Source organism: Panthera tigris, chromosome X, assembly GCF_018350195.1.
Source record: "Panthera tigris isolate Pti1 chromosome X, P.tigris_Pti1_mat1.1, whole genome shotgun sequence".
Taxonomy (NCBI): Eukaryota; Metazoa; Chordata; class Mammalia; order Carnivora; family Felidae; genus Panthera; species Panthera tigris.
Window position 1 is genome coordinate 92,309,335 of NC_056677.1, and position 22,162 is coordinate 92,331,496.

General features: G+C 39.6%; 1 pseudogene; it reads left to right on the forward strand.

Annotated features, from left to right (window-relative positions):
• The window catches only part of LOC122235284, a 59,894-nt pseudogene that overhangs the window by 29,649 nt on the left and 8,083 nt on the right, over positions 1 to 22,162 (forward strand).

Sequence of the window (22,162 nt, forward strand, 5' to 3'; positions counted from 1 at the left end):
GGGTTGAATTAGCACAAATTCTGAACTAATCTGGTTGTGATACATACCGCCAGGTAAAATTCTGTTTGTTCTTCCTTTATTCAAAATTTCCTGCTTGGTGGCATATTGTTCATTAAATTGAGATAATTTCTATTTAGTCTTTCATTATCAGCAAGTGGCCTGTGGGTACTTTTTGTGGTTGTTGTTGCTACTCAGATACATTGTATTTCAAAAACATACACTGAGGAATCGCTGATAAATCCTTAGGAAAACATATTCCCATGTAACTTCGAATCGCATTGAGCCATATCTGAAAGATTTTTCAAGGTCAGCTTTGGCATATGCTAACATTGTGCCATTTGCCCGGGAATTATTTTAGTCTTTGATTAATGGGCATATGTTTAGTATGTAATATAATTTTGTGAATGCTAAATCGAATTGTAACTTAATCAGGCTGATTTAGTCGTTTGGGAGAAAGCTTTAAAATGTTTTTCCTTATTTGTTGCTAATTTTTTTTTTTAATTCGGTCCAGTATCGTTAACATACAGTGTTATATTAGTTTCAGGCGTACAATATAGTGATGCAACAATCCTGTACATTACTCAGTGCTCCCCATGGTAAGCGTACTCTTAATCCCCATCACCTATTTCCCCCATCCCCCACCTGTCCTCCCCTCTGGTAACCACCAGTTTGTTTTCTATAGTGAAGAGTCTGTTTGTTTGCCTCTATTTTCCTTTGTTTGTTTGTTTTGTTTCTTAAGTTCCATATATGAGTGAAATCATATGGTATTTGTTGTTCTCTGACTTATCTCTAGCTCCATCCATGTCATTGCAAATGGCAAGATATCATTCTTTTTTATGGCTCAATAATACTCCATTACTCCATTTTGTGTGTGTGTGTGTGTGTGTGTGTGTGTGTGTGTGTGTGCGTACTACTTCTTCTCTATCCATTCGTCTGTTGATGGACACTTGGGCTGCTTTCATAGTTTGGCTATTGTAAATAATGCTGCAATAAACATAAGGGTGCGTGTATCCCTTTGAATTAGTGGTTTTGTATTTTGGGGGTAAATACCCAGTAGTGTGATTACTGGATCATGGGGTAGTTCTATTTTTAACTGTTTGAGGAACCTCCATACTGTTTTCCAGAGTGGCTGCACCAGTTTGCACTCCCACCAACAGTGCGGGAGGGTTCCCCTCTCTCCACATCCTCTCCAACACCTGCTGTTCCTTGTGTTGTTGATTTTAGACATTCTGACAGGTGTGAGGCAGTATCCCGTTGTAGTTTGATTTGTATTTCCTTGATGATGAGTGACATTGAGCATCTTTTCATATGTCTGTTGGCCATCTGGATGTGTTTGGGAAAATGTCGATTCAGATCCTCTGCACATGTGGGTACAAATATCTCCTTGAGTCCCTGCTTTCATATTTCTTGGGTGTGTTCCTACGAATGGAACTGCCAGATCACATGGTAATTCTATGTTTAACTTTGTGAGAACAACCAAACTATTTTCTGCCGTGATTGCACTCCTTTACATTCCTACCAGCGATGCACGAGAGTTCCAATTTGTCTACATCATTGCCGAGGCTTATTTCCCACATATTTTTTTATTATAGCCATCCTAATGCATGTGAAGTGGGACCTCATTGTAGTTTTAATTTGCATTTTCCTAATGACTGATGATATTGAGCATCTTTTCATTTGATTATTGGCCACTTGTGTACTCTGTTCAGAGAAGTATCTATTCAAGTCTTTTGCCTATAATCATGTTCCCTAAGCAAAGAGGAAGAGAGGGAGAGCAGACAGGAGAATCAGAAAGCTGCAGGATGATGGAGAGACCACAGGAAAGACTGTTCCTTTCATTAGCTGGGATAACTAGGCAGGGAGGCTCTATCATGCTTGACGAGGTCAAGGGGAGGGTGCAAAACAACCTGATACTGAAGATGAAAAAAAAAATCAGGAAGAGCAGTTAAGTGCAAGTGATAATGGATATGAAGATTAGCATTCTAATCAAACACTTACATGGTTGAAGGTTGTGTGGTAACTTTTGAGAAATGGTAAATAAAGTTGCATTCTGGAATTCAGTTGTTTGACATTCGCCCTAAAGTATTATTTTAGGATCTAGTTGTTATTTTTTTTAATTCTTTTTAATGTTTATTTTTGAGAGAGAGACAGAGACAGAGCATGAACAGGGGCAGAGAGAGAGGGAGACACAGAATCCGAAGCAGGCTCCAGGCTCCAAGCTTCAGCACAGAGCCTGACGCGGGGCTCGAACTCACGGACCGCGAGATCATGACCTGAGCTGAAGTCCGACGCTTTACTGACTGAGCCACCCAGGCGCCCCAGGATCTAGCTGTTATTTAAGTTTACAATATGCTTTTGATATGAACAAGGTGCAAAAGTATGTCTTTTATCTCAAACAAGTCTCAGTTTATATCTTACAGCTCAAGTCTTGGGGGCTGTGGCATACAGCTGCCATCTGGTGTTGGTATGTTCTCATAGCAGGGTTATGTGTTCAGTACATTAAAAAAAAACTACTTGGGGACAGATTTTGCAAAACTAAAGTGATGAAGTGATGGTAAATTCCTCAGAAATCTAAATTAATAAGGTGTCATTGTTTGACAAGAAAAAGAGTTTAGGAAACAACCTTTGAGCATACTTTCTTAAAGAATTCAGAGGGATGCAGAAATTATTCCTATTTATTATTAGCAGCAGGGTTTTTTTTTTTTTTTACGTGGATGTGGACAGTCTATGAATTGTGAATGAACTCATTGTCTTGCTGATTTGATTTACACTTGAATATGCTGTAAAGGTACACAGCTGAGAAAGTGATCAAATAAAAAAGAAGTGCATTTGGGAGGAGCTGCGCTGTGAGCTCTAAATCGCTCATTTTATAGGTTCACAGTCCCTTCAAAAAAAAAAAAAAAAATCCAGCATTGTTTTTCTGCTGGGTGTAGTTCAATCTTTTTCTGCATCACGTGACAGTGCTTAATGCTCCCGGAAGTCATTTTACCCAAAGATATCAGTTTGATTAATCAAGCCCCATGATGCTTTCAGGGTTAATAGACCTTCTGTTGAAAGTGGGCATCCTGGGAGCACAATTGTGGGGGGTCCCCTGCAGACACCTATCATCAGGACGGTTGGCAGGGACAGAACACCCTATTCCCTGCTGTCTTCTCTTAGGAGTCTAGATGTGGAAAGCTTGTCTTTTTTTTTTTTTTTTTTTTTTTTTTTTTTTTTTTTTTTTTTAGCTTCCTTTTAATTAGCTGATCAGGGGGAACAGCGATGAAGCAGCCCGAGGGAAACCTCGAAGCTACCCAACTGAACATCACAAGACCAGCTCTATCATCTAAGAAAAGCTGGAGTATTGCTCAGTGTTAAAGGGAGAAATAACCCTGGGGATGACTGGAGTTAGGAAGGAGTGAGCATCTTGAACGCATTCCTTACTGCTGTGGTCTGAGACAGTTTGCTTAGGAAATTATGACTTTATAAAGAATGCTGCTTCCCCCAGGAAAACAGTCTATTTTGTTGACTAACAGTGGAAGTTGTAAATGACTTTTAGATTTTCTTGTAGTTCCCTTTGTGAGCAATTAGCTGCCTTACTTTTTCGGTTCACAGCTGGGAGTTCCAGGCAAGGGAGGAAGCTGAGAGTGGCGAGAGAAAAAGAAATTCAGTCATCGGCAGGAAACCGCACTGGGCATCTTCCTGAACCTTCACTCCATCTCGAGCAATCAGGTCTTATTAAACCTCAATAGATACTTTGCTCTTTTATCCAGTTCTACATCTGACATCTTTAGTGTAAGCACCGAGCAACGTGAAAAATAGGCAACAGTCTTTAAAACACGAGACTGATGTCTACTTTTGTCCTCACCTTTCTTTCCATCTCTTTTCCTCTGTGTTTCTACCCACCCGAGGTGAATACTTTGAAGATGGTGCTCCCTGATAATTAGGAGTCAGGAGTCAAACGGACAGCTTGCTATTTGTAACTTAGCACCTCTTCACCAGATGTCTGGATGCCCTTTATTTTCTGTTTCTACAGCCACCACGTAAGTGTACATCTTGTTGCGAAAATTGCAACAACGAAGGGGTTTTTCTACCTTCCATTTCTGTCCCATCAAAATCAATTTCCTCAAACCTTATTTTCTCTCACCCAAGTGCTTAGAGTGCTTTCAATTCATGTAATAGAGCAAATCCAAATTTATCGGTATGACCTTCAAAGCTTTTCTCCGTATCGTTCACACTCGCAGTTTCCATTGCGTGTTCTCTTAGGTCCCAGTGTGAGCTCTGCGGCAAACAAGCTCAACATGTTACATTGGCTTCTAGTATTGAATTTTCATAATGAGCTTGTAATGCAGGTACTTTTCTTCTTACTCCTACTCTACGGATGAGGAAACTGAGGTTTAAAAAAATTGAGTACTTGGGCCATGGGTAATGCAATTAGTTTGTGACAAAACTGGGATTACAATCAGTGCTGATTCCAGAATCAGTGCTGAATTCCCAGAGGCCGACTTTCATGCCTTCAACCAGTTTTTGAAACAGGCACACATATATTTTTTTAAAATTTGGTTTGATGTTAAGAGGGGGACATTTTGGAAAACAACTGGAACTTCCTTAATCTTTATTATCTTACTTTGTTTTCACTTTCCTCATTTTTTTAAAGTTTAAAAAAATGTTTACTTTTGAGAGACAGAGAGAGAGAGCATAAGTGGGGGAGTGGCAGAGAGAGAGAGAGGGAGACACAGAATATGAAGCAGACTCTGGGCTCCCAGGTGTCAGCCCAGATCCCTATACGGGGCTCGAACCCACAAACCGTGAGATTATGACCCGATCCAAAGTCGGACGCTTAACCAACTGAGCCACCCAAGCATCACTCACTTTCCTCATCTGATGCTATTGGGACTTAGTTGGCCTCTTAGAAAAAAATTGGTGAGAAAAATGACACATTATCTTTTTAAAACGTTGTGTTATGGACAATTTGGAATATATATAAAAGGTAGATAGAATAGTATAACGAATCCCTATATACCTAATAATAATATTAATAATAATAATACAGCCCCAATAATAATTGATTCATCATGCTTCATCCATACCTCCATCCACTATCCCCTCCCAGAGTATACTTAAGCAAGTCTCAGTCATCATATCTGCAAATATTTCTGTATGTATCTCTAAAAGAATAAGACTCTTTTTTTACCATGACAATTACTTCACCTATAATATTAATAATAATTATCCTAATAACATCAAAAAGTCAGCCATTGTCCAGATTTCCAATTGTTTCATCTTAAATACTTTACAGATCCTATATGAATTAGGCTCCAAATAAGGTCTACACATTGTGATTGGTTGCTCTATCTTATAAGCTTGTCTTACTGTATTATCCCTCCATCTCTATCTTTGCAACATGTTGAAGAAACCAGGTCGTTTGTCTTGTAGAGTTCCCACAGTGTGGATTTTGCTGATTGCATTCCCATGGGGTAGTTTAACAAGTTTCTTTGTCCTCTGTATTTCCTATAACATGGTAATGGGGGGCAGGGGGCCTGGGTGGCTAGGCTGGTTAAGCATCCAACCTCCGCTCAGGTCATGATCTTGCCGTTCATGGGTTCAAGCCCTGCATCTGTGCTGTCAGCACAGACCCTGCTTCGGATCCCCTGTCTTCCTCTCCCTGTCCCTCTCCACCTCTCTCTCTCAAAAGTAAATAAACATTAAAAAAATAAATATGGTAATTGGATCTAGAGACTTGACTGGATCTAGATTTGATTTTTTTCAGGACTTTATATGTGGTATTATCTTCTTCCATTAGGAAGCATACAATGTCTGATCGTCTCTCTAAATATATCTATATCTACATATATTTTTACATTTACTTTGAGAGAGAATGAGCAAGAGCATGGGAGGGGCAGAGAGAGAGAGAGAGAGAGAGAGAGAGCGAGCATCCCAAGCAGGCTCCATGCTCAGCACAGAGTCCAACTCAGGGCTCAAACTCACGAACTGTGAGATCATGACCTGAACCGAAGTCAGACACTTAACCAAATGAGCCACCCAGGTGCCTCTCTTTATTGATTGTTAATAAGGCATTTTATTTAATTTGCATAGAAGATTTTTTCCATCCATATTTTATCTGTTGACAAATTAAACTAAGTCATGTAATTACTTCATAAGTATACTGGAATACACAGGTTTGAGAACAAATACAACTAGCTTTTTGTAAGCAATTAAACTGGGGGGGGTGAAAAAATGTGTGGTTACCCATGAGTTTCAGTATGCACTGGGTATCAATTGATATGTTTTGCAATGGGAATACAGAGTTAATGAGGCAAGTTAGTTAAATAGTAGTCTATTAAAAGAGTTTCTAGCACACTGCTGTCGAACAGAACTTTCTGTGATGAAGATGTTCTATATCTGTGTTGTCCAATATGGTAGCCACTAGCCACATGTGGTTATTAAGCATTTGAAATGTGGCCACTATGATTGAGGTGAAACTACAGACCTGAATGCTTAATTTAACTAATTTAAATAATTAACTTAAATTTAATAACCTTGGACAATTTAGTTCTAAGATACAAAACCTGCACTGGAGACGAACTGACTCTAAAGTCTGACTCTAGAGCCTGCACTCTTAACCACAACACTATAGAGCTTCTTGGCATGGTGTTTCTCAGGATTTTTTTTTAATACACCAAATACACATTCACATTTTTTTTAGGCAAATAACAAAGACCCAGTTTACCAGCTTTACTTTTTTCAGCCTGAGTTTAACATTATATATTTAAACAATTGTCAAAGCTAAGTTGCCAGCATTCATACATGATTTTAAAACATCCTCAATTTATATTACTTAATAATTTATAATAATTATAAATTTTATAATTATTTTTATTAAATATATTTATATTAAAACTATAATTACTTTATTATTATTAAATTTATTTATTTGTATTATTTATTTGCAATTAATTTATTTGTATTGATATCTTAAAGTATTACCATTAATGCATTAGTATGTTTCACTACGAAATACTGAAAAAAATGAAATTGTTTTTGTAGCAGATTCATCCTGGCAATGCTAACCACATAGCAAATTGAGACTACTTGCCTCACATTGCAAACACAGTGAGAAAATAGGTCCATGTTGGTATTAATGCATGAAAGAATCATGGCCATCTTGGATTACATTTAACACAAAAAAAGAAAAAGGCAAAGATTTACAACAGTTTTAAAGCAAAAAAAAAAAAAAAATAGTCCTATGAGGTCCAAACGACATACTCAAAATGTCTGACAAATAGGGGCTCCTAGGAGTTGTGGTTATAAATAGTTAAGATTAGATACAGTTACACTAAGAGTGAAGTTCATTTGAAATCTTAAAAAAAATTTCTTGCTAATCCTCACATGGTACCTATTACAGTTAACATTTGTGTTCATTGGTTGCATTGAATTACTTGTTATTCAAGCGTAGCAGCTGCTCCTTACCATATATTGTTAAGGACTTTAACTGGCTGTCTTCAACTTCTACTCTTTCTTGACCGTTCATAACAATTCTCTTGGTAGTAATTTTTCTGCCGCTAGCAAATTTAGTAAAAGTTGATATAGATTTGAAGCCGCTTATCCCACTGTCTTTGCAGTCTAGAATTGCAGAGTAGCTCAACATAGTTTTTTTTGTTTGTTTTGTTTTTGTTTTTTTTTTTTTTTTTTTAGTTCATCATGTTTTAGCAGGCTGTTGGAAGGAGTCCTCTTTTATAGTTTTAAGGTCATCTATGTGGGGCCCAAGACTCGGGAGCTGGCAGCCGGCTGCAGCCCGGGTCTCCCCTCTGTTTCCTTTTGCACTGCTCTGCTGATGTTTCTCAGAATGTACTCTTATATGCAGCATTACTTTGTGCATGCTATTCCTTTAAGCGGAAAATTGCACCCTCAGAATCTCCGAACCTCTTAGCCTGGTCTGGTGACCAGTCACCGCGATGGTCTCGAGTAAACCACGCCTCCTTGGTTTTTACACTTATGTGTTCCCTCCCACATGGACTCATGTGTAAGCAATAAATTGTATTGGCCGCAATACTGCCTGACTTCTTAGGCTGTTATAAGAAGCCTTGCAGCCCCTACCTTGATCTCTCCGGGCAGTAGTTCCTGGAGCCGTGAGCCACCTTATAAAAGTCCACTTACCCTGCTGGAGGGATCTTATGGAGAACCCCCGAGACTTCACGGAGAGAAGGAAGGTTCTAGCAGAGACTAGTCTTTAAAGCCATCTCCTTTAAGGTACCAGGCATGTGAGTGCAACTGTCTTGCAGCCTACCAACCAACCCAGCTGCTAAGTAAGTACCCAAATCATGAGATACAATATGGTCTTTGTTGTGTTAAGCTTTAGAGATGGTTTGTTACGTTGCAACAGATAGTGGAACACCTGGCGAATTTGTACTCTTCCTTCCAGGGGTAGTTTAGGCATTGCCTCTAAGAAACATCGGATTTCCCTTTTTAATTCCCTTTTCCAGTGTAAGTTAGGTGCAGATCATCTTGGCCCCCATGCCATATTACACTTCATTCTGCATTTCTGGGTTTGTGCTATTTGTCTTCTAGACTACGGTCTCCTCAAAGGTATGTGTTAGTCTCTTTTGTGAGAGGAGCTTATCTCGGTAGTAGGCACACAGTGGCTATTCAAAATAAATTGACTAATTCACAGAATTGCAGGATTGGGGGGAACTGTAGATGCTATTTAACACAACCCGTTTTTTTTTTTTTTTTTAATTTTTAAAAATGTCTTATTTGTTTTGGAGAGAGGGAGACACAGAGTGCGAGTGGGGGAGGGGCAGGGAGCGACAGAGACAGAATCCGAAGCGGGCTCCAGGCTGTGAGCTGTCAGCACAGAGCCCGACGTGGGGCTCGAACTCGTGAACTGAGAGATCATGACCTGGGCCGAAGTCGCACGCTCAACGACTGAGCCACCCAGGTGCCCCCCGCCCCCCACAATCCAGGTTGATCTACAAAGTATTTGTTCATCCAGCCTGTGTGGAAAGCCCCCTCCCTTGATGAGAATTTACTACATCCTGAAGCAGCTTCACCCATCTTGAAACAGATCAGATTGATAGCACTTGCTTGTCAGTTTCACTCTTGCTTTTGATCACATTTTCATTTCAGCTCCCCTCAGGAGCCATGTTCGTGTGTGCTCACCTGTGCACTGTAAACTTTTTTTTGCTAGCCTTTTTAATATTTGTGTCCTGTATACCTATAACTGTTTAATACACTTGAAAATTGTTGTCTTAGATGGATTTTATTGTCGCCCACTGGATGTGTTGCATCCAGAGGTAAGAATTTAGGCTCTTAGCTGACAGACCAGTAAAATGTACTGGTTAAGAGTTTGGGCTCTGGAGTCAGAAGTCTCGGGCTCACCTTCTGACACTATCACATGTTAGCGGTTATGTGAAAACAGACAACTCATTTGATCTAAGTTACTGTTTTCTTATCTGAAAAATAACTTCCTTGTACGTGTGTTGTGAACATTAAGTGATGTGAGGGCACCTGGGTGGCTCAGTCGGTTAAGCGTGCAACTCTTGATTTTGGCTCAGGTCGGGATCTCACGGTTCGTGAGATGGAACCCCATGTGGGACTCCACACTCTCAGCATCCCCCCATCCTGATAGAGCGCAAGGCAGGCTGTCAGCATGGAGCCCGTTTGGGGTTCTTGAAAGGGCGGGCCTACGCCAGCCGACTCCATCTTGTTCTGTGTTCTCCACCTTGAGTGACTATGTCCCCGACATGACCCCCTTTCAGGGAAAATCGCAGAAACCTCAGGCCACGCCTCCTCCCCTTGAGTAACCTCCTGGTCACCCGTTCAAACTTCCTGATCAAAACACGCCCAGCGACCTGCATAACAGGACTCCGACCCTTCCCCAGCCAATCAGCTGAGGCCACAGCCATTACCAACTGCCCCTAGACCCGTATAAAACCTTTGTGCTTTTGAAACTCGCGCTCTCTCCCTGGTATCTCACTGCTGTGTCGGTGCAGGTAGGGGACTGAGCTCGAGCTAGCTCGAATAAAGGTTCTTTTGCTTTTGCATCGGACTCGGCTCCCTAGTGGACTTTGGGGATCACGAATTCTGGGCATAACAGTTCTCTCTCTCCCCTCTCTCTCCCCCTCCCCTACTCATGCATGTGCTCACATGCTGTTTCTCGAAATGAGTAAATATAAACAAAGGGGGTGACTGGGTGGCTCAGTAGGTTAAGCATTTGACCTTGGCTCAGGTCATGATCTCATGGTTTGTGAGTTCGAGCTTCACTTCGGGGCTCTCCTCTGTCTCCTCCTTTCTCTGTCCCTCCATCACTTGCACATGGGCTCTCTCTCTCTCTCTCTCTCTCTCTCTCAAAAATAAATAAATATTAACAAAAGAAAAAAAAATTAAGTGACATTGTGCAGATAAGTAGTGCTTAACCAGAACCTTAAATATCAAATGCTTAGTAACTATTAACGACTCGTAACTATTCTAGCAATGCTGTGCTTGACCAAATTAAGCATTCTTTTTCATATTGAGCATTAGATGACTACCTTCTATGTTTTGTTTCGTCTTCCTTATCTGTTTGGCTCACTTTTGCCTGGCCGCTTTCCCTATAACACTTCATAATAGTGGCATTCCATTTTTTAAACCTTACCTGCTTTGATGGCAGACAATTCAAATTTGTAAATAACCCCATCTATACACAAGATGGTAGATGCTTTCGTCAAAACCTTAGTCACAAAACCATTTGGAATCAAAGCCTGTGTTTCATGTGCAAGAGAAAAAAATTGTACTGTATGGACAAGTCCATGATCTCATTTCATTGGTTATAAAGTCCAAATTCATACCATAAAGAATTGAGATATTATTCTCTTGATTTCAACCTCACTGTGTGACTCATCCAGAACTCGGCTTCCTCTTACATAAAACTGGTAAAAAAATTTCCTGTTTACCTCTCAGGGTTTCTGGTTTTAATTTTTTTAAATTTATTTTTGAGAGAGAGCAAGAGCGAGCGCACCCATGAGTGGGGGGTGGGCAGAGAGAGAGAGAGGGAAACGCAGAATCTGAAGCAGGCTCCAGGCTTTCAACTGTCAGCACAGAGCCCAATTGGGGGGGGGGTGTGTGTGTGAACTCTCATGAACTGAGAGATCATGACCTGAGGCAAAGTTGGATGCTTAACCCACTGAGCCACCCAGGTATCCTCCCCTCAGGGTTTCTGTGAATATCAGTGAGATGAGGTCCTTGAAGGGCAGGTATTAGGGTAGGGGAACGCTTCCTCTCCACTCCTAATATTTCCTTCCCGGTAGAAGGACCTCCATTAGTGTAACACACGTGGCCTCTATTCCTTACTCATTCTTCGCTGGGGAGGGGTTAGGAGTAAATCGTTTGGTGATTTTTGGATGTAGAAATTAAGCATGCATCTCGAAGCCCTTTCCTCTGCCCTGCCTCCTTGGGAGCAGCTGCTTACAGGGAGTATGGAGCCTGCTCTGTTCTTCAGTGACTGACTGTTTTTCTAGGTCTAACCCTGATAAGTGGTTAAGTGTATAATTAATTCTTTGATTCAGATTGTGATATCTCCTTGGCTTTAGAAACATCATATTCTTGAACATGTGTCTTATGAGAAATGAAGTTAATATTTTGGTATCTAACTTTCTACTAGATCCTACATAGGACAATACAACTGGCTCAGAATTTGATCAGGAAATAGGTATTTTATTTATGCGGCTGCCTCAAAGACTCCAAAAGCAAGGCTGTAGTCCTTTTTTTTTTAATTTTTGTTTTATTTTGTTTTATTTTTTAAAATTTACATCCAAATTAGCATATAGTGCAACAATGATTTCAGGAGTAGATTCCTTAGTGCCCCTTACCCATTTAGCCCATCTCCCCTCCCACACCCCCTCCAATAACCCTCAGTTTGTTCTCCATATTTATGAGTCTCTTCTGTTTTGTCCCCCTCCCTGGTTTTATATTACTTTTGTTTCCCTTGCCTTATGTTCATCTGTTTTGTCTCTTAAAGTCCTCATATGAATGAATTCATATGATTGTTGTCTTTCTCTGACTAATTTCAGTTAGCATAATACCCTCCAGTTCCATCCACGTAGTTGCAAATGGCAAGATTTCATTCTTTTTGATTGCCGAGTAATACTCCATTGTATATATATGCCACCTCTTCTTTATCCATTCATCCATCGATGGACATTTGGGCTCTTTCCATACTTTGGCTATTGTTGATAGTGCTGCTATAAACATGGGGGTGCGTGTGTCCCTTCGAAACAGCACACCTGTATCCCGTGGATAAATGCCTAGTAGTGCAATTGCTGGGTCGTAGGGTAGTTCTATGTTTAGTTTTTTGAGGAACCTTCATACTATTTTCCAGAGTGGCTGCACCAGCTTGCATTCCCAGGTTGTAGTCCTTTTTAAATCATGTTTATAGTTTCTAGCACTTAGCACAGTGTCTGGCACAGCATGTATTTAATGCCTTATGGTTGAATCCTTTTGAATAATATAACCTGCTATGCAAATAAATGGTAATATTTATTATTAAGAAAAACAGCTGTGCTACCACATTTGTAGATTTCAGATTTCCAGGAGAAGCTATTACCATGACCTAGTTAATGTCCCAGGAAATTTATATAACTATTGTCTTAACCATTTAGGGCTATTATAACAAAATACCACAGACCAAGCAGCTTTTACACAACATAATTTTTTTTTCTCACAATTCTGGAAGCTGGAAGTCTGAGATCAGAAAGCCAGCATGGTTGAGTGAGTGACTTCTTCTAGGTTGAAGACTTCTTATATCTTCATATGGTGGAAGGGGTGACCTAGCTTTCTGGGCCTCTTTTTTTTTTTTAATTTTTTTTAACGCTTATTTATTTTTGATAGAGAGGGAGGCAGAGCGTGAGCAGGGAAGGGGCGGAGAGAGAGAGGGAGACACAGAATCTGAAGCAAGCAGGCTGCAGGCTCTGAGCTGTCAGCACAGAGCCTGATGCAGGGCTGGAACTCACAAACTGTGAGATCATGACCTGAGCCGAAGTCCGATGCTCAATTGACTGAACCACCCAGGTGCCCCCTGGGGCCTCTTTTTATAAGGGAATTAATGCCATCCATGAAGTCTTGGCCTTCATGATTTATTCACCCAAAGACTTCTCATCCTAATACCATTACCTTGGGCATTAGGTTTACAAAATAAGAATTTTGAGGGATGGGGACACAAACATTCAGAGCACGGAAATTATACACTATGTTCCAGAAGTTTTGTAAAGTAGAGCCCAGTCTTCCTGCACATATTACAAATCAGAAAATTTAGGTACAAAGCAGTAATGCAATTTACTTATGCTTTCACAGCAAGTTTATAGTCCCGTTTGGAGTAGAATAACAACTTTAGACCTCTATTGGCTAATCTGGGTTCTTACTATGAAATTTTGTAGAATCAGCTTCCAAATGACTAAATGTAGATGCCAGACTTGTTTACAAGTCCATTTGTTGAACCTGAAATAGTTGGATATGTTCTGAAATCTTTGAATCACAAAGTCATTGAGCAGTTTAGATGGAGGAAGTAAGAGACTATCACAAATAAAAAGGAGGTGTGAAGTTTTTGATTGTTATCAGAAGAGTAATTACCAGCAAATTGCCACATTTATAGAGTTAGCAACAGATGTGTGACAGCTGGGTTAATTGAACGTCTGGTGGGCCCTTTTCTATATAAGACAATTCCATGTGCATAGTATGGAAAAGAAAGCAGGTGTGACCAGTCAGTTGTCAAATGAAGAGAATAAATCTCACTTGGAGAGTGCACTGATGTACTAAACTTGTTTGTATTTCTTAGCTTGCAAGATAATCTAGCCATCGATTTTTGTTGGTGTGGTGATAAATTTTACACCCAGCGAGCACCGATTAATATAAATGTATATGGCAAAGAGTTTCCTATTTCTATCTTTGATGTGAAGGCTCTGCAGACTGCACATTGATGTGAATTCCTGACACTATACCCCCATCTCAGCACCACTATGTATATGGTCCTGAAGTCAGCAAGTCTGGTACTTCCACAGACATGGGCTGCCAGAATATTCACTAATTCTTGACACATGTAAGAAAGCACAGGACTGACCGGAGACGAGAAATCCAGTCGCTGCCTGTGTCACCCAATAGTAAACTGGGAACGAATGAATCGTTGATCTCTCTGGCCTTCAGTCAATTCAATGTGTCCAGAATGAAATGATGGAATTAAATGATCTCTAAGTCCCTTCTGTGGTTCAATCTCATTACAGGAAAAAACAAACAAACAACCCGGTGTTTTAGCAATTTTAAACAATCATAGGAGATCTCTAAGACCACAAACGATTGATGCCATTTTCCTGTGATAGCAAATCTATCAGAAGCATTCTGTAAGTATTTGTTGATGGGCTGCCTATCTTGTGTAAACTGTTGAGGATGAAAAGTAGAAGAAAGTGCTTAATGCAGCCGTGAGAGTCCCTTTCGTTTCTCCAAATACGTGTCATCCGATCCTATGTGTGGCATTAGTTCGTGTAATTTCTATTGGCTGCTGAGTGGAAGGTGGCTACAAGGGTTTGTTCAAGTGTGGGCGATCCATAGATTTTGAAGTTGCTGAATCCAGAGTTAGACCTCTGTCACGTATTAGCTCCATGCATAGCCCCAAGCCCTCTCAGACGTCATTGACACCTCTTTGATCTTAACTTCTCCATGCCCCCATCATAGGCTCAGGACCCACTGAGTAAGGTGGCTGCCTATTTTGCTCTCCCCTCGGCTAAAGCAAGGCCCCACAGTGAATGTTATCATCTCATTCCCCTACTGCGCTGGTGGAGTTCTCCAATGTGTAGCCATTCGGTCTTCTTTTCTCCTCCTGTCCCCTTTCCTGTCCACACATGTCTACCATACCTCTGCCCCAAATATAGTTACTCTGGCCAAGAGATTCAGGGTTAAGTACTTTTCGAATTTACTCTCTTTACAACTCTTGTAGATTCCCACTCCTGAAAACAAAGTCAGATGTATAACCTCTGTGTGCAAAACTCAGAGCCAATCCTATAGTTGCCTTCCAACTGTCCCAGAACACCCAATATTTTCCTGTATTCCACCTGTTGTGTGTGGTAGTCATGAAATCAAGGGGGACTGCTCAGAGGAAGCTGTCTTTAGCTAGGGTTTGCAGAAAGGGGCAGGATATCTGCAGAGATGGATAGAAAGGGCATCTAGCAAAAGGCAATAGTGTAAGCAAATGCGTAAGAGAGCAGACCATTGGTTCTCAAATTTTAGTGTGCATAAGAAAAACATGGGGATTTAGGGGTACCTGGGTGGCTCAGTCAGTTAAGCGTCTGACTTCGGCTCGGGTCTGATCTCACTGTTTGTGAGTTCGAGCCCCGCACTGGGCTCTGTGCTGACAGCTCAGAGCCTGGAGCCTGCTTTGGATTCCGTGTCTCCCTCTCTCCCTGGCCTCGAGCTGTGAGATCATGACCTAAGCCGAAGTTGGATACTCAACCGACTAAGCCACCCAGGTGCCCCAATATGGTCTATTCTTACACATATTGTGATATACTATAGGTTCCTATACCCCAAAATGTACCATTTGACTTAATTCAATTGATCGACTATTTACCAAACATCTAGTATGAGCTGTTACTCTATATAGAATAGAGGCTCTCAAAGTGGTCTTTGGACCAGCAGTATTGGCATCACCTGAGAATTTGTCAGAAATGAACATTATGGGGCTTCAACTCAGACCTAGTGAATCAGAAAGCTTTGTGTAACATAGCCGACCTGTACATTCACTGTTCGATCCTCTCGGTTGAAACCAGTGTTTTAAAAATAAGTGGAAAGAGCTTCACTTCATAATTGAATTTAGCAAAATAAAGATATAGAGCTGATATGTTTTAGAGCTGATCATGTCTTTATTCACACTGGTAAAAATAGTAAAGATTTTGGAAATTGTTTCCTTAGGAGATATTACCTCATTTAGCTGTTTAAACCAATGGATGTGATGGCATGATTTTATTTTCCTGTGAATATGCAAATTACACGTTTGTTACTATTTTCTCAACATAATTGTAATTAATCTGTGGAAATGCAGTTTTACTTTAGCTGAGAGCAGTGGTTTTTACCCTTTGATACACATTAGACCCACCTGGGAAGCTTTTAAAAGTAGATACCTAGATATGCCCCTTCTTCTCATTCTGATTTAATTGGTGTACATTAGGGTACCAGCATTAGGTATCTTTTTTTTTTTATTTTTATTTTTTTATTTTTCAACGTTTTTTATTTATTTTTTGGGACAGAGAGAGACAGAGCATGAACGGGGGAAGGGCAGAGAGAGAGGGAGACACAGAATTGGAAACAGGCTCCAGGCTCCGAGCCATCAGCCCAGAGCCTGACGCGGGGCTCGAACTCACGGACCGCGAGATCGTGACCTGGCTGAAGTCGGACGCTTAACCGACTGCGCCACCCAGGCGCCCCTAGGTATCTTTTAAGAGCTCCTCAGAGGATCGTTACGTGCAGCCAAGTTTGAGAACCACTGGCCTAGAGTTTTCTACGTGGCTCTTATTTTGCTTCAACCTCTAACCTCTGTCTCAAAGTAGAGGTATCCTTAAACAATGTGACATTAAAAGTGTCCACAGAAAAAGAATTCTACAAAAGCAGCAGTGGTTATTAGGTTAAGAAATTATAATTCAGACCTCTTCCATTGGACAGTCAGCGGATGATTTCATATTCTCTGGTGGTAGGGATCTGGACAGTAGAGTCCTTGAAATCAAGGACTATGTCTTGTCACTTAAAAAAAATTTTTTTTAAACATTATTCATTTTTGAGAGAGAGACAGAATGCAAGCGGGGGTGGGGGGGGGGGGGCAGAGAGAGAGGGAGTCACAGAATCTGAAGCAGGCTCCAGGCTCTGAACTGTCAGCACAGAGCCCGACGTGGGGCTCGAACTCACGAACTGCGAGATCATGACCTGAGCTGAAGTCGGACGCTCAACCGACTGAGCCACCCAGGTTCCCCTCTTGTCACTTTTATGTCCTCACTGCCAGGCACAGAATAGACACAAAGTATTTGTTGGATAAAAAGAAGGGAGGTAAGGGAGGAGTGAGCCAATTAACCAGCAAGTATCTGTGTTCTTATGTACTGTCTTCAAATACTATTCTAGGATCGTGTTCTTATCTACCATTTTCACATATTTGGTCAAGGATTGTGAGTAAAGAAGCAAAGAAATAACAAATATGTTCCTGTACTCAGTTTACAATTTTGAAATAAGATAAATATATATTAAAAAAATACGAGGTAGGTTATACTTTGCATCAAAAATATAAAACTTAAGTGAGATTGGATTTTGTAAGAGGAAGAGTTTATAATGGGTTGCAGCAATCAGGATGAACTTCATAGAGAAAATGGAACTTGAGCTGATGGGTAAAGTAAGTATAATAATCCAGTAACGAAGAACATTATGAGCAAAGATGCAGGAGAATTTCCAGAGCTAAAATTGAAAAGATAGGTTTGGGCTAGATTTTAGAGAGTCTTGGATGCAAATTGACACATTGGAAATTTTGGATTTTGTCCTATAGATGAAAGAAAGGCATCAGTGTGTTTTATCGGTTTTCATTTTAACAGGAGAGAGACCTGACAAAAATAGCATCTTAGACTATTATTCTAGTGATAGAATAACAGGTAGACAGAGTTTGGCATTGATGATGTCTGAGGCAAGTTATATGATGGTGTTAAAGGTACTTCATTGAAAATCATGCATGGAATTATGTCATGATAGTGGGAACAGACAGGAAAGGACAGATGGAGAATTTGTGAATAATTGCAATAGCAATATATATATATATATATTATATATACATACAATATATATGCAACATATATATATGCAATATATAATGTATATTGCATAGCACATAGCATATATATGTATATATATGTATGTGTGTATATATGTATGTATATGTATATACACATATACATATATATATTAGGAATATGTATATTGAATGCCTAATATGTGCTAGGCAATGCAATAGGCATTGAGAATACATACAGGAGTGATGTACATTATTTTTATTTTTATAGTTTATTTTTGAGAGTGAGAGAAGGAGAGAGAGAGAGAGAGCATAAGCAGGGGAGGGACAGAGAGAGAGGGAGACAGAGGCTGTAAAGTGGGCTCTGTGCTGACAGTAGAGAGTCCGGTGTAGGGCTTGAACTCATGACCTATGAGGTCATGACCTGAAATGAAGTCCAACGCTTAACCAACTGAGCCACCCAGGCGCCCCAGATTTTTAAACAGTTTTTACAACGTGGACATCCTTGGCTTCCACCAATCTGAGCTCGTGAAGTCCTGTAGGTTGTACCAGTGTTTACTGACTGAATATCAGTTCTAGACTAAGCAATGAATAAAACAGTCTGTGCCTTCATGGAACTTACGTATGTAAAAAAGAATGTTTGGTACCAGAGTATTTCTCAGCGGGGAAAAGGTAGCCCACCTAAAGTTGTGATGCTAAAAATGGTCCTCTGGGCAATCAATACGTAGAATTAGAGTTGACCCCTGAATAACCAGGGTTTTAGGGGTACAAACCCCCCATGTAATTGAAAATCCACATACAATTTTGACTCCCCCCAAATTTTACTAATAGGCTACTGTTGACCAGAAGCCTTACCAATAACATAGTCAGTTAGTTAACACATATTTTGAATGTTTCTATGTATCAAGTTGTATTCTTAAAGTAAGCAAAAGTATTAGAGAAAAGAAAGAATTTATTAGAGAGAAGAAAGTATTATTAGAAAAGAAGGTATTATTAACAAAGTCGTAAGGAGGATAAAATATATTTATAGCACTGTACCTTATTTATCAAGAAAGATGTATACAAAAGCAGGCCCACACATTTCTAACCCAGGTTTTCCAAGGGTCAGTTGTAGTTGGATCACTCTTTGATTATATTGAGTTTAATCTCTCTTTTTCATTTTGCAGTAAACTACCACTTTTGGTACCTCCTCTGTGGCTCCTGTGGCATTTGAAATTCCATTCTTTGCATAGATTGGACCTATTTAGTACTTGAAAGCTCATAACAGACTAATCACACTCTAGTTGCAAACACTTCCCAAATCTAAGTTGTGCCACACATGACAGGGCCACCAGGATTTAGTCCTATTTGAGGCCATGTCATGGCAATCATTATAACAAGATTTTGAGATTGAAGGGGAGAGCGAGAGAAGAGGCACACCGAGTTGGTACAAGTTTACTGTTTGCTACAGAAGAGAGGTTTTTTTTTTTTTTTTTTAGGTCAAGTTTTTTTCAGACCTAATGATTGCACGTTTGCATAATCAATGGGATCACCTTTGTAGTAAATCCTTTCTGCTTGTTAAAATGTCTGAAAACACCAGACTGACCATTTTTCAGACTGTTTCTTAATCACCTTTAATCAGGTATAATTTTTCAAATCATTCATTAAAAGTGTGATCTGTTGCACAAAGGACATTCTTAATCATTAAATGCTGGCAAAATGAAGTGTGTTGTTGAAACACTAGGGAAGGTCAATTTTTCAGAGTACCAACATTTAAGACCGTTTTATTGTGTAAGACTTCTGTTTTAAAAACGAAGAAAAATAACCTCTATTTTTTATCTTATAAAAATAAGGATTCATTTTAAAAAGTACTTTGAAGATACAGAAAATTTTTAAATTACCTAAGAGCACTCATATATGTACAAGAAGACAACAAAATGTCAAGTAATTATTTCATCTCAACACGTTTTTCTAGCATCGAACGCTTTGTCTATAATTTTCTATCTCAATATTTTAGTTAAAATTATGCCTAAAGCATTTTTGTATGCCCCAAAATATTATTCTAAAATATAGTTATAATAGGTATACCATTCTTTGACGATTTCTGTACTATAGGATATTTATATTGTTCTTATATATGGCATGTTGTAAACCATACTGCCATAAACAAAACTCACTAATTTATAAAAAAATTTGCATTTATTTTACCCCAATAAATAAATATTTATAAGGCTTCTTACACATTTTATTATCCAGGAAGAGTATACCTGTCTATATGGCCACCAAAATAATATAGTGAGTATCTGTCTCACTGTATTCTTACCAGAATTGAGTATTACAACACGGAAAAAAAATGGCTATCATTTTTGTTTCTGTAAATGGGCAAACTAGGTGCCCAGACTGACTCCCTCACAGAAAACAAATAAAAACACTTTATAAATCTTGAATACATCCATAAGGTGAAAAGAAAATAAGAAGTTATCATCTAGTGACCAAATGAAGGTAGAGACCTAAAGGAGCTAAGCAGCTCTCCAAAGCCAACGTTTACCTTAAGAGCATTTACCGAACCTAACAAATGTGTTACACACAGCCCTCTGGAGGTCAGGGAATAGGAGACAAAGCCCCTGGTCCACCTAAGACAGAGAATCTAACAGGAGATACTTCCACAAAGCTTGGATCCCAAAGGGCCATACTCACAGTTAAAGGTTTAACTAGAAATAAATCTGTTCCTTATCCATGAGACTTCAAGGAAAACTATACTATCTGCTATGAACATTGGTGGGAATTTGAGGTAATCCTTCCTTGAGATTTTGTAACAGCAAGCTAACCCTCAAATAGTTTTATAGCCCAAATTGACAACACCTGAGTGCCTGGAAAACCTAAAGCTGAGTATTTACTTTAAAGCCAATCCAGACCGATGGTTCCTCCAAGGGCCTGACAGATCCAAACTCATATCCTTTCTTGATGGAACCCACCTTTTATCCCAAGCACATGATAATTTCCACAGATAGAGGTCGAAGGAAAATAAGGGGAAAATAATCATTGAATTCAAGAGGAAAAAGTCCCCATGAGTAAGAGCCAGTAGAAACAACAGACAGAATAAGATCCACAAAACTTAATCTGTGTAACTATCAAATTCAGAAGTTTTCTCTATTTCAATAAACAAAGAATTAAAAATGTGAGTAAAGAACAAGTGGGTGGGAAAATAAACCATACAGAACCCATAGAAATGGAATATGTTATAACTGAAACTGAAAACGTAGTGAATGGCTTTAACAATGGGTTGCACAAGGGGTGCCTGGGTGGCTTAGGTGGTTAAGTGTTCAACTTTGGCTCAGGTCATGATCTCACAATCTATGAGTTCGAGCCCCACATCAGGCTCTGTGCTGACAAATCAGAGTCTGGAGCCTGCTTCGGATTCTGTGTCTCCTGCTCTCACTGCCCCTCCCCTGCTCACATTCTGTCTCTCTCTCTCTCAAAAATAAACATAAAATTAAAAAAATGGGTTACACAAAATTAAATAGATATTTAGTGAACTCTAACAAATAACTGAAGAAAATATACAGCCCCAAAAGATAAAGAGATGAGAAATAAAAGAGTGGTTAATGGACTTGTAGGACAGACTGAGAAGATCTACTATACATTTAAACAGATCCAAAAGGAGAAGAAAAAGAGTAACACAGAGGAAATGCATGAAGATACAGTGGTTGAGCTTTTTGTAAAACTATTAAAAGGCATCAATACATGGGGCACCTGGGTGGCTCAGTCAGTTGAGCATCTCTTGATTTCAGCTCAGGTCATGATCCCAGGTTGTGGGATGGAGTCCCTGTGTTGGGCTCTGCACTAAGCATGGAGCCTGCTTGGGATTTTCTTGCTCTCTCTCTCTCTTACACTCCCTCTGCCCCCCCTCCCCCACTCATTCACACTCTCTCTCTAAAAAAATAATAATTAAAATAAAAAAAGACATCAACACATGGATTCAAGAAGCTTAAATAATCTCAAGCAAGATTTAAAAAAGAAATCACCTAGAATATTATGTTGAATTTATAGAATATTGAAGAGATCTGAAACTGACAAACTGAAACTCTCTTCCCAACAAAAACATCTTTCAGGCAGAACAAATATGATCCAAGATGGAAGGTTGGAAAAGCAAGAAGGAATAATGAAAAAGCAACATGGTAAGTCTATAGGTAAAAATAAACATTCACAGAGTATTTAAACAATACTAATAATGATGCTTTGTGGAACAAGAAAAGATAAAACTAAATAGTAGATAATAATAGCATATAAATCAAAACAAGTTTGATCAAATTAGATCAGGCTTATGGGGTGCCTGGGTGGCTTAGATGGTTAAGTGTCATGCTCCTGATTTGGGCTCGGGTCGTGATTTCACGGTTTGTGAGATCGAGCCCCACATCGGGTTTT